This window comes from Panicum virgatum, chromosome 9N (genome assembly GCF_016808335.1).
Source record: "Panicum virgatum strain AP13 chromosome 9N, P.virgatum_v5, whole genome shotgun sequence".
Lineage (NCBI taxonomy): Eukaryota > Viridiplantae > Streptophyta > Magnoliopsida > Poales > Poaceae > Panicum > Panicum virgatum.
The window spans coordinates 2464592-2477027 of NC_053153.1; positions in this window are offsets into that span (position 1 = coordinate 2464592).

Here is a 12436-nt window from a genome sequence, read left to right on the forward strand (position 1 = left end):
GTGGACCGATGGCCTCTTTTCTAGTAGTGAGAGGATGCTCGTTTAACCTATCGATCAGCAATTAATTAGCTTGCGAATCCACCCGGCACTAGTAATTACTAGTAAGTTGAAGTTGGCCCGTGCTAACGCTACGGGTAAAAAAACAAGCATATTTAAGTGCAGCATCACATGTTTAAGATGCAGTAAGAATCGAAAACAACCAAAGTTAGCTAAAGCAGTGGATATATCAGTACAGAATAGTCTGCAAATATACAAATATAGAGTTCTGGAAGCTTAATGGGTAAAATTTAGCAGTCAATTATATGCCACAACAGCTAAACAATTCTCTAAACTTTCTTATTGTATTTCTTTTGATACGCTTATAGATTAGTACCGAAGGATAAGAAGCAAATTCTAAACCTTTTTTAATTTCATAGTCATTTTTGTGTAGCACATGCATGTGCAAATAGATTACTGGCTTTAGAATGAATTGTGAAAATAACTCAGCAAGATAGACAATAAAAGGTACAAACATCATGATAGAAGAGACAATAAAAGGTACAATAAAAGTGACGAAGGAACAGATTTATATTCAATCATTCAGCAAGATAGACAATAACTCAAATAAATACTGCATACTGATGGGAAAAGGTACAAACATCATGATAGAAGAGACAGGTGAATCAAGTGTTATTTATGTGAGTTTCCAGATTATTTTCAACTCAACCTATAAACTTGAATTAAGCATTATTGCACTGCAAACCAAAGACCTTTGAAGTGGAAAATGTTGTTACCATGTCCGAAAATTGCATCGAAAGCAGATGGATGACCAATACTAAATGGGAGGGCTGTCACTGTTTGCAAAATGGAATCTATCAGTCATGTCCAGCTGTTGCAAGCAAACTCATGTCCTACAAAAGAGCATTGGAGTTACATGAGCATCAATGATTAGGACATGTCTGAGTTATTAAATCATATCATAGACATATATTTAAATAGGTGGCATCAAGAAAAAAAACATCTGATCCAACCCCATTGTCCATTGAAATCCTGGATACTTTTTCCGGCCTTCTGCTCAAATGTGTGCAAAGAAAAGAATATGAGTCCTCCAAAATTAAAATGTAAAGCTTAAAAAAACAATCAATCAGCAAAGAAAGATTATTCCAAATAAATGATGGATCCTCATTGAGATCTTCTCCCCCAATGGGCAGGAAATCCTCTTTCCTCTACGAATTGGAGCACGAACAAAGCAAGAGTGAGAACAGGATCAGACTGAGCATCACAGAAATCAGAGGAGAAGGAAGCGCTTTGCTCACCATCTGGGATGGGGACCTCTCAGATTCCAACCTGGTCAACAGTGATTCATTTTGATTCCAATAGAACTCCTTTTCGTCAAATATAAAACCCCACTGATGCAAGGAAATCATCTATAGATAAAACTTTGCATGATATCTACATGTTACCTGCAAATGTACATGCAATGCTTCAGTCTTCTGTGGATACTCTGGAAGCTTAGCTTCAGATACACTGAAAAGGAACAAACTTTATTAAAAACATGTACCTCTCTTCATGAAAAGATACACTGTTCAACACGTTTTACACCAATGCTACCAGTAGTGGTGCATAACATGCAGTAAGTAAATTGCGATGGTGGTGCATAACATGCTGTAAGTAAATCAACTAATAACCTTTGATGGGGAAATTGAAAGAAGCAAAACATCATCAGTTAATATGGTTCCCAAAAAAGAACCAAGAAAATTATGAAGCAAAACTCTATGACTTGTTCTTTGGGTATTCTAGGTTAGCGACAAACAATTCGAAACATGTGACCCCCAATTAGCTCGGCAAGTCCAAGCATTCCATCAGGTGACCCCACTCCTCCAAGACATAATGTTTCCAAACTAAACTAAAGTACACAAAATGTTCTTGAGGTACTAAATTATTCAAGGACATAATGTTTTTCCTTTCAAATCCAAAACATTGCTACTGTCTCAAAATCATCCATTTTTAGGCCACCCAAACAAACAAATCAGCTAACCAGTTTCAATATGTTTAGCTACAACATAATTTCTAATATATCCAAAACTTCGCTATTGACTCAAAATATATTGGTTCTCACACTGATCATGCAGAGGAGAAATCAATATGAATGCATCACTAAATGTTAGGGATGGGTAAGAGTGGGTCTACCTCACAACAATAAGAACAAACATGAAGCAAGACAGGACCAAACAGACCATGAGTCCTAATTAAGAACTTAAAAATAAAGATGTAAACTGAATTTGTGACTACTATTCCAAGATGCGCTGAGCAAGTGCCCTTTTCGTAGGAAGTAAGAAGAATTAAGGCAGAGAATAATGAGCCATTTCAATTAACCTATCCAATGACATTGTATTTAGGACTCAGTTTAAAGTTTTAAACCAGTACTTTCCTTATTTCACACTGGATTTAGTTGAATCTAAAATACTTCCAAAATGAGAGAACCAGATGCATAACTCGGTCTACAGTTGGATCAAATCTGAGCACTTGTTGGCTCATACATGCATATAAATAATAAGGTAAAGTAAATATATTTACACCATGAAGAACCTTATCATGAAGAACTTAAAGTCTTACAGACATAAATTCCTAAAACAAAGTTCATTCCCATTATTTGCAAACACGGTAAAGTTTCTATAATTTTCTGTAAGAAAAGTTTAAAGTCTGTTAATTAGAAAATGTCATAGTAAGAAAAGTTTAGTCTAATAATTCAAAAATGTCATAGTGATATATTGCATCTGCATTTCTACATGTTCCTAACTACACCCATCTGGCCATCTCCTTCCCACCTTTCTTATCCCAAGTTTCTACTGACTTGGTGCTTTGCCTATGACTAAAATACCAAACGCTGGAAAGGTGTTGAGCTACTGATCTCACTGCAAGTCTTCAACATGCAAAATTGAAAGGCAAACTTAATAAGTAGTTATGTTTTAGTTGAATAAATAGGGTAAAGTTGTGGAATCTGGAGCCACTGATTCTTTCTTGCAAAGGAGCTTGAGCTGAGGCCAGCTGATATTTTCTTCCATTTTAATTTGTTTAAAATTGTCGAAGTATTAAGAGGTTTAGAGAATGGACGGAAGATCAGGCAAGCTCCTAAGCAATCAGGATAGCTTTGGGGGGGGGGGGGGTTAACCAATCGTGAATTCATACGACGGAGAAGACAAGGAAATCGCGCTCACATTGGTGAGGAGCTCGGTGTCGAGGGAGTGGAAGTCGAGCAGCCCAGGGCTGTACTACCCATCAGCTGCTGCCGCGGCTGCCAGCCTCAGCCTCCTCCACCAGGGATCTGCAGAGTCGCGCCACCCGAGGAGTCGGGTGCCTCCAAGCCAAGCCACGCCGCCGCGCCAGGAGAGGTGCCGGTGCCGGCACCGCCTTCGGCGGTCTCCACCATGCTCCGCCGGCCTCTGCCACTGGCACCTCTGCCCAAGCAAGGCGCCGCTCCTCCGCGCGTGGTCGGGCCGCCGCCGTCCGCGTGAGGTCGCGTCCACCCTCCTCCAGTTCCACCGCGTCCACCCTACCGGGCGGCTCGCGGCCGTGCCCCTCCCTCGCCGGCGCCTCGTTCAGCCCCTCCTTCGCGGCTCCTCGGCACTCGTGGCGCCGGCGACCTCCTTCCGCGACGCGGTCTCCGGCCGGCAACAGATCTGCGGCAACCTCCCCTCCGGTGGTGGCCACGCTAGTCGCCGAGGACCCAGCCCCTTCTCTACCTGCGGGGGATGGGTGGCACCTGGTCGTCCCCCGCCAGATCTGGCGTCGCCTCGACCAGGGCCCCTCGCCGCCTACCCGGCGCCCGGAGCCTACTCGGCGTCGCAAGTCCGGCCGGTCCCGACGGACCTCGTCGGCCATGCCGCGGAGTAGCAGGTGGCGGCAGAGGGATGCGGAGAGCGCGAGGGGGAGGTGGGGAGAGGAGGCAGCAGCCGCGGGGAGAGGAGACTGCGGTGGTTTTTTTTTACTCGAGGAAACCGTGGCGCTATTCTGCGGATGGCAGCACGGATCTGCGACCTCCGGCACCCCCCGCCGCGGCCCCGCGTTGGCAGCGACAGCGGCACCCCGCGCCGCTGCCTCCGGCTCGCCTCGCCGCGGCCTCGCGACGCCTAGCAGCGGCCCCTCCGACTCTGCCTGCACCCATCTGGCAGTCGGCCGCGCCGCCACTGCTGAGGGGAGGCGGCGACGGTGGATGTGTGCGCGGAGGCGGGGAGAGGAGGCAGCAGGAGAGGCTGGGAAAGGAGGCGTCGAGTGGGGTGGTTTTTTTTTGTTCGCCCGCGTCTGGATTCGAACCCCGGCGGCTTGGCGGTTGCCGTAGCGGGCATGCGCAGCGGAAGGCGAGGCTTCAACGTGTTGAAGCCTGTCGTCCGTAGCCGTCGGATTGAGTTGCAGGCTCCTAGCGGCTGATATGAGCCATCAATTTTAATATGGTAGCATTTTTTGGGTACAAATATCCGGGTTCACAAGGTTGTAGCTCCTCAGCGGGGGCAGAATGCGGGGTGGTCCTAGCCTAATTCAATATGACCGTTATAGGATGGATAAGCTACTACTGTATCAACAAATGAAGCTCTCTAGCTAGCGACCCTGCTACCCAGCTGCAACTGCAATAATCCAGCGGCAGCAAGTGAGTTCAGCATTAGCCACCAGCAGTGAAAAGCTGGGTGCATGAGAGAGGAGGGAGGAAAGCAGACAAGTGATGAACAAGCTACTAGCTGCTGCTGTTGGTAGCAGCAGGAAGCAGGAGCCATGCACACGCACATCCTACTATTCATGGCACACTACAACATCGATCGGGCAGGCGATGGATTCAGATATGGACAGATACAGATACGCATCGACGATCAGTTCATGAGTGCCGCCTGTTGGTTTTGTTTTTGTTTGAACTTGGTCAGCAACAGAATCAATAGAAAAGGAGGGATATCTTATCCCGTGACCTTAGGGATCGGTTCCTGCAACCTATCCGCAATTGCCTTGATTGGGAGGCAATCCTAAGCCCATTGGACTCGGGCCTGGGCCTACAATGCTTATAAATAAGATGGGGTTGGCCCCAGGGTTAGTAACCTAATCATTTTCCACCATCTACTGATCATTTAGAGCACTGGAAGGCTCAGAAGCGCGAGCACCACCTTCGGCGCAATGCCGGTGGCGTCCTGAAGGTCGCCGCTATACCGCCAGGACCCTCAAGGAGCGGCTGCGCTACATCCCTGACGCCGTCAACGTCGTCACGTCTACACTAACTTCCAGGGACGCCATGGACACCACTACTGCTGGTATAAGACCGAATCTAATCTATTCCGCATCAGTTAATGTACTAGAGATGATCTTCTTTGGATTAGTGATCCTAGTTAAGTCAGTGCTAAGTTTTGTTAGATTCAATTCCTAACAATTGGTATTAGTCGCCTATCCTAATCCTGGTTAGATCTCCTAGACAAACCCTAAGCTTTAGGTTCGGTTTACATGGTGTAGATCTATCTGTGCATGTTTTTTTCAAGTTTTAATCTACTCAGTTAAGATTCATGTCATGCACACATGTTATAGGTAGATTTTACTTAAGTCAGAGGTGTGTTTTCATGCCTAAAACCCTAGACCAGTCATGGTTCTAGGTGGTTTTCATGTTTTAGTTCACGAAATTAAGTTTTTCTATTAAGTCAGTGGCCTAAACCTCTCGGTTTTGGGTCAAATTTCATGCATAACTCTACACGAGGTGAGATTAGAAGGAGGGGAATGCAAATCTCAGATCAGAACCAAAGCAAATTCCCATCCCAAATCCTAACCCTGGATCAGTTTAAGTAAGATTAAGATGAGAGGGACTTACCCCATGGTCGGTGGTCGCGCGTGGCATCAGTTGCCGCCGCGCGTGGTCGCCGGCGTCCCTCCGGGAGCCGGAGCCCCCGTGCCGACCGGTTCGACGCGGCAGAGCCCGTCTCCTAGCGCATCAGCCCGTGCCCTCAGCCCGTGCTTTTGCCGAGCCATCAGCTTGCCCTCACCGGCGCATCAGCTCGCCCCGGCTTGCCGTCGGCCATGGAGCCCCGGCGGAGCCCCTCGACGGCCCGCGCGCGAGACACACGTGGTGCCGCAGAGAGGGCCCGCGGTGCTCCTGCCCTTAGATCCCATCAGAGAGTGGAGCGCGCCGGGGAAAGCTTCGGTGCAGCAGATCTCAGCCACGCGCGTCGGCCGGCGGCCAGCAACGCCGCTGCCGCCACTCGCGCCCGTGAAACTCGCGGGGAGGGGAAGGAAAATAAGTTAGGGTTAGGGTTCCCCAGATTTTTCAGCCTTCTAAGCCTCCGCCGAATCGATTTCGGCCGTTGGATCTGAGACGATGGCTCAGATCGACTGCGGGCGCGGGGGGGGGGGGGGGGGGGAGCGCGCGCCGAGCGGGCCAAAATGGCGGCTTGCTCGTTGGCTGCCGGGCCAAATGCTTAACGGGACGATTTACGCCTCCGCCTTAAGCCGCCGCGCGGAGCCGCGCCTGCGACAAGCCGCCCCTAAGCCGAAGCTACGTCACAAGCCGGGCCCAACTAAGCCGCGCAACCCCTAAGCCGTTGAGCCGCATGCGCGCGTAAGCCAAGCTGCACCTGTGCTGAGCCGCTCCGCGCCTAAGCCGCCGCTGCCTGAGCCGCCGACCCACTGAGCCGCATGCGGAGCCGCGCACCAAAGCTGCATGCGGAGCCGACCTTGCGTCGCTGATCCGCGCACGCCCTGCGCGAGCTGGGCTGCGCCCCTTGCTGGGCCGCGCGCCCGCGCGCAAAAGGGCCCTGCTGGGCGCGCATGAGGGGTTAAGGGGCGCCTCGCATCCGCGGGCCGCCACTGGGCCATTTCATGTTTCAGGCTGAATTTCAGTTTTCATTTATTCTCAGTTTTCAGTGCATTTTCAGTATTAAGCTCAGTTTAATTCCTGCATTAATTTCAGTTAAGTTATTACATGAGTAATTTTAAGTAGTTGGTGTTTATTTCATGTTTATATGTTTATTCCACCACTATACTTTGATATGCCTCTAAATAAATGGAACCACCGAGAAGTTTATCTAGAGTAAACTTGTAATTATTTCTGACCACCGTGGTCTGATTAAAATCATGAGTATTAAGATGAAATTTCGTTTGTTTTTCCCACCGGTGATGCAAATTGAAATTTTAATTGCGTGATTTTAATCAGACCACCGTAGAGTTATTATTATGATTTTATTTGCATTTCATTGTATATGATTACTAAGATAAGTTTTTTCCTTGATTTTCAGTCACAAATGTCAATGTTGTGGCCTCCTACCTGAACAACATCGAGCCGCTCAATGGAGCGAATTTTCCTGACTTGAAGGGCAAGGTCATGACATGCTTGACTTGGAATGATCTGGATCTGACATTAAGGGAGGATAAGCCTGCTGTTCCTGCAGGACAGACTTCAGCTGCTCTGGAAAAGTGGGCAAGATCAGACCGCATGGCGCTTATGGTCATGTCTCAGACCATCAGTGCTGGCATTAAGGGCGCCATCTCCACCAAGGAAGCACAGGGAGCAGATCTGAGTGCTAAGGCCTTTCTGGCAAAGATTGAGGAGAACTTTAAGAGCTCGTTCAAGACTTATGCAAGCACTCTCATCATGAAGTTAGTGGCCTCTCAGTATGATGGGAAGACTGGCATTAGGCAGCACATTTTCAACATATGTGACATGGCCAACAAGCTTAAGGAGATGTAGATAGAGATCTCTGAAGGTTTTGAAAGCGATTGGGTGCTCCAGCCTAAGATAGGGAGGGGGTGAGTTAGGCACAATTAAAATCTTAATCTATGGCTCCAACTAGTTTGCACAAAATTTAAACTAAAACAAGCTATCTAGATGTGCAACTACGGTTCACTTTAGTGTGTAACCCTTATACGGAAGCTTAAAGAGAGGGATGAGAGGAAGCGAACTCTCGACACGAGGATTTATCCCGTGGTTCGGATTGCCACAAAGGCGCCCCTACGTCCACGTTGTTGAAGCACTCACGAAGAGTATCGCTTCCCGGCAATCAAGTCTCTTCTGTGAACACAATCACAGTCACATTGATCCCGATCTTCACTAAGGGAGATTGCCCATGAAGGAGGGGTCTCCGTCCCCCGCACAAAGTTGTCGACGCTGCTCCACAACAAGCCGGAGGGTCGTTGACTTGCCGGCGAGCCACCAAAGCTTCAAGGATGACCGGCGCACCAAGATACAAGGATGGTTCACTCTAGAACCACAGCACAAGGATCTAAACCTTGCTTGATCACTCCCTCAAGAGATAACCTAGCACTAACACTCACAAAGCTTGTGCTAAGGACTAAGGATTTGATCTTTATGCTCTTGGATGGCTTGGAGGTGTTGTTGGGTGTGAGTGGGATGTCCAGCAACTCCAGCAAACTTCAAATGGCCGGGGTGTGCATATATATAGGCCACCAACTCGAACTAGCAATTACTAGCCGTTAGCCAGTTTCTGCGTAGGCATCGGAATTTCCGGTGCTTCTGCATCGGTTCTTCCGGTCACTCACAAGCTGAAACTAGTCGTTGGCTTCTCTGACGTTTCTGCAGCTGAGTTGGCACCCATCGGTTGAACCGATGCTATGGTGTCAGTTCAACCGGTGCTGAAGGTGTGGCTCCCTCACGCTTGACATCGTCTCTGGAACATAATACATTGAATGCACCGATGCCTCTCTTGACACCGTCGGTTCATCCGGTGCTTCACTTCTTTCTTCACTTGATCTCCAGAGGCGCACAGACATGTGCCAAAGCCAGGGCGTCGGATCTTCTGACAACCATCGGATGCACCGATGCTATAGGCATCGGTTCTTCCGGTGCTACTGATTTCAGTAGAACTCGTCCAATTCAGCATTTCTTTGAGTTCTTTCTTCGTGTTTTACTTTGTATGGCATTTTTACTTCATCCCTGGGATCTAGAAATATTCACTTAACAAAACCATTAGTCCCATTGATTGCGTTGTCATACGATCACCAAAATCACTCGAAATGGCATAAAAGGTGCCATGTTCGTTACAATCTCTTTCTTTTTGGTGATTGATGACAACACAATCAAAGCAAGCATAAAATTTGCAAAAATTGACAAATTGAACCACTTACACTCACTTGGATGTTTAACACCATCCAATGATGGCTTGGCCTCCCCCTAAAACTTGTAAGCTAAGCCTCCAAATCCCCCGAAGCCATTCTTGGGCTTTAAGTCTCCTTTGGAACCCACACCATTTGAGGCCCCTTCATATTGGTGATGATGTCTTTGGGCACCCAAATGGAGTGGTTCCAACTCCTTTCCTTCTTCCCAACCTTGTGAGCAACCACCTTGCCATTTGTATTTTTTATCACATAGGAGGTGCTATTGCTTTTGTTCCTCCGGTTGGGCTTGGTGTAGATGAGAGAACTCTTGATTGTGAGCTTCTTTTTATTCTTCTCATTCGGAAGCTTCTTCCTTGGTTGAGGACACTTGTTGGACTTGTGGCCTTCTTTGTGATACTTTAAGCAAGTCACGGTGGACCCCTTCTCAAGCTTCTTCACCATGTCTTCACGGTTATCTTGAGAAGGTTGGACATTACTCTCTATGCCTTTGCCCTTCAATCTATATAAGTCCTTCATGAGCCTTTCCACTTCTTGCTTGAGCTCATCATTCTCCTTGGCAATGAGATCATCACATGATTCTATAACAACATTCTCATTGCATTTCTCATTGTAAGGATTAGAGCAAGATTCATCAATTAAGTCAACGCAAGAAGTTGAAGCATCTACCCTAGAAATTGGAATTGCACAAGGGATAGTTTGCTTCATTTCCAAAGAGTCATTAGTATCATTAATGCTCTCAAATTTTAATTTGAGCTCTTCATACTCCTTGCTAAGCAAATTGAATTTGCACATCAAATCTTCAAAATTTGTAGCAAGAGAAGCATTTAGATCATTGAGAGCATTAAGGTTTTTAATTTCTTTTGATTGCTTCTTAATGACTTCTTGGTGCTCATGAACAAGGTCAAGAAGTTCATCAATTGAAGGAGAGTCAGAGTCATCATCACTTAAATCGCTATCCATACCTTTGGCCATAAAACATGTGTTGGATGATGATCCCATGCGGGTGGTGAATTTCTTTTTTGATTCATCACTTGAACTTGCACTTGATTCTTCACCACCGCTTACCCATTCACCAAATACGGCATATGATTCATGCTTGGGCTTCTTCTCCTTGTTTTGTTTGTTCTTCTTGAACTTCTTCTCAACCTTCATAAGTTGATGGTGAGGCCCATCTTTGAGGAAGACCATATACCCCATTGAGTTGATTTCCTTTAAGCATTTGTTCATCTTCTTTACTTGCTTGTAGAGGTTGGGGTGCATTGGTTCTTTATCATCACTTGAGGAGTATCTTGCATACTCTTCTTCCTCATCACTTGAGCTACCTTTAATGGCCATCTTCTTCAACTTCTTGAGGTGTTTGCAAGCAAGTACGCTATGTGTTGGTGAAGAAGATGGCGCTTTTGCCTTGATGTCATTGCGTAGCTCATGGGCGATCACCTTGTTGAGAACTTGATTTGGTGTCATTGTGTCGAGCTCTTTCTCATATAAAATTGTGGTCACTAAATCATAGTCCGGCCTTCGGAGTGAGTGAAGGATCTTGCGAATGAGTTCCAAGTCTTCAATTTGCTTCACACCTAAGGAATTAATCTCATTCACAAGAGTGTTCAAACGTGAGTACATAGATTCGGCATTCTCATCATCAAGTTGCTTAAAGCTATTAAGCTTATCAATGAGAACATGATATCTTTCGTTGGCAACATCCTCCGTGCCCTCATGGTTCTCAATGATAGTCTTCCATAGCGTTTTAGCATTTTCACAAGAATAAACCCGATTGAATACATTGCCACTAAGAGAAGACAAAATTATGCATTTAGCGGTAACATCATATTGCTTCTCTTGTTGACCATTATTTTTTACACCTTCACTCACAACTCTCCAAACATTTAACCCTGTCGCTTGGAGATGGGCTTGCATCAAAACCTTCCATCGTTGGAAGCCTGTGCCGTCGAACCGTGGAGCGGGTCTAAAAGGATCCATCCTTTCCCCCTAAGAGCTAACTCACTAGGCGGTGAAGCCTACCGATCTAATGAGCCGGTAAACACAAATTTGCCAATGGAATTGGCTTTCTTTGTGAGAGAAGTGAGTCCCAGCTCTGATACCAATTGAAAGCGATTGGGTGCTCTAGCCTAAGAGGGGGAGGGGTGAATTAGGCACAATTAAAACCTTAACCTATGGCTCCAACTAGTTTGCACAAAACTTAAACTAAAACAAGCTATCTAGATGTGCGACTACGGTTTACTTTAGTGTGTAACCCTCATCCCAAAAGAGTTTTACAACCTATAGCCAATCCTAGCAAGATACTACACTAAGAAAGTAAAGGCACACAAGCTGCAATAAGAAATGCGGAAGCTTAAAGAGAGGGATGAGAGGAAGCGAACTCTCGGCACGAGGATTTATCCTGTGGTTCGGATTGCCAAAAGACGCCCCTATGTCCACGTTGTTGAAACGCTCACGAAGAGTATCGCTTTCCGGCAATCAAGTCTCTTCCATGAACACAATCACGGTCACCTTGATCCCGATCTTCACTAAGGGAGATTGCCCACGAAGGAGGGGTCTCCGTCCCCGCACAAAATTGTCGACGCAGTTCCACACCAAGCCGGAGGGTCGTTGACTTGACGGCGAGCCACTAAAGCTTCAAGGATGGCCGGCGCACCAAGATACAAGGATGGTTCAATCTAGAACCACAGCACAAGGATCTAAACCTTGCTTGATCACTCCCTCAAGAGCTAACCTAGCACTAACACTCAAAAAGCTTGTGCTAAGGACTAAGGATTTGATCTTTATGCTCTTGGATGGCTTGGAGGTGTGAGTGGGATGTCCAGCAACTCCAGCAAACTTCAAATGGCCAGGGTGAGGTGTATATATAGGCCACCAACTCGAACTAGCCGTTAGCCAGTTTCTGTTTAGGCATCGGAACTTCCGGTGCTTCTGCATCGGTTCTTCCGGTCACTCGCAAGCTGAAACTAACTGTTGGCTTCTCTGACACTTCTGCAGCTGAGTTGGCACCCATCGGTTGAACCGATGCTATGGTGTCGGTTCAACCAGTGCCTCTCAACCGGCGCTGAAGGCGTAGCTCCCTCGCGCTTGACTTCATCTCTGGAACATAGTACATTGAATGCACCGATGCCTTTCTTGACACCGTCGGTTCATCCGGTGCTTCACTTCTTCTTCACTTGATCTCCAGAGGCGCACAGACATGTGCCAAAGCCAGGGCGTCGGATCTTTCGACAACCATCGGATGCACCGATGCTATAGGCATCGGTTCTTCCGGTGCTACTGATTTCAGTAGAACTCGTCCAATTCAGCATTTCTTTGAGTTCTTTCTTCGTGTTTTATTTTGTATGGCCTTTTTACTTCATCCCTA